The following is a 1,699-nucleotide window of genomic DNA, read 5'->3' on the forward strand; positions in this document are numbered from 1 at the left end:
GTGTGTGTGTGTGTGTGTGTGTGTGTGTGTGTGTGTGTGTGTGTGTGTGTGTGTGTGCTGATTTGATTCATTCATGTGGTAGCCATGTGGAGCTGCCTATTTGCTGGTACAAAGCACCACCTTTGTGCATTTAAAGGGGACCTGTTATGCAAAATTCCCTTTTTAAAGCTTTTTTTTACTCACCTTTGGGTATGTACTTCTTAAAAAAACAGTCCTAGGGCCAAAAAAAATACACCCAGGGGCATATTTACTATAAGTAAATGTATTTTTAATGTATATTAACAACAAGTTATATACTTCCGTTATTTTGTGATATCACAAGCCGTACGACAACCCACCGGAACCTGCATTCAGCCCCATACCTAGCAACCCCCGGGTGAGACTCCACCTCCTCAATATAAAAAGCCGTCATCGTGTTGTTGTGTAATGCGCAGCTCATTTCACAACAAGCCTCCAATAGGGCAATGGGTAGAGTGTTGAACCAGAGAGCAGGAGACCAGGGTTTGAGAGTGGCTTGGACACTATTTAATTATTTATTTATTTACTTACGTTATGAACACATTTTCTCATGTGCCTCTAAATTTTAGCTTACTAAAGCCTTGTTAAAGCCTGTTTGTTCGAGTTTCTGAGGTATTTTCACTGCTGCTGCTGCTCCCTGCTCTGGTAACAGCATGCAGAGTGAGCGCAGAGCAGAGGAGGGAGAAAAAAAAAGAAGCTGGGACCATGACTCTGCCTCTGGGTCACTCATATGGTTGTACAACGGAGCTTCTGCTATTATTAGCCATGCTAACGTAAACGCTGGCTGTGGAGGGCAGAGTTCTTTTTTTTGCGTATTTGTTCAAATCTCTAATATTTGGTCCAAAAATGTCTTTTTGCTGCTCATATGGGCAGAGCAGTGGTACTGCAGGCTAATTTGCATATTGGTTAACAGCTCTCCACGGTTTCATCACAGCGGCTGTGTTCTGGTATAAAAGGCTCTCTCTAAGACACGTCTCTGCAGCAGTCAGAGGGTGGAACAGTTAGCAAGCTTAGCATGATCGTCTGTTGACCTTCAGCCTCGGGTAGGGAGAGCTGACTGCTGCGCTTCTCTCTCTCTCTGTCTCTCTCTCTCCCCCCTCCCCCCACACACAGGCAGTACGTCCTTGCACAGCGGGAGGGGGAAAAAAGGCAGAAAGACAGGGGGGCAGCTGCAGCCCTATCGGACCAAACTTCAGTCAAACAAGACCCAACACTTTTATTCCTGATTTAAACAAGCAATCTTGTGAGAAGCTGCAGCTGTATGCTTTTTTTATGTCAGGCTGTCGCGGAGCGCTCCTCCTCCTCTGTCCGAGGCTGGTGTGGTGTGAGGCGGACAGCTCAGCCGAGGCTGCTGGAGCTGGAGCTCAAGGTCCTGACCCAGAGAGCCAGCATGAGTCAGTCCCAGAGTGAGCTGACTTGATCAAGTCTCTCTCTGCCTCTGGTGAGGAGGAGGGTGAAAAATCCTCCACCTCAGACCATTTAGACATGTAATTATCTGCTTCGCTGTGGTCACTCTCCATGTAGCATCAATTATGCTAATGCTAGCTGTCGCGTTCTCTCGTCCTGGCCACACCTCCGCTCTCTAACTCTCTCTCATCTCTCTAATGGTGCGTTCACACTAAACGCGATTTCAGCATCAGGAGCATCAGGTTTACATGCAAAGTCTATGGTGGACGCGCTT

Source organism: Austrofundulus limnaeus, unplaced genomic scaffold (genome assembly GCF_001266775.1).
Source record: "Austrofundulus limnaeus strain Quisiro unplaced genomic scaffold, Austrofundulus_limnaeus-1.0 Scaffold519, whole genome shotgun sequence".
NCBI classification, from domain to species: Eukaryota; Metazoa; Chordata; class Actinopteri; order Cyprinodontiformes; family Rivulidae; genus Austrofundulus; species Austrofundulus limnaeus.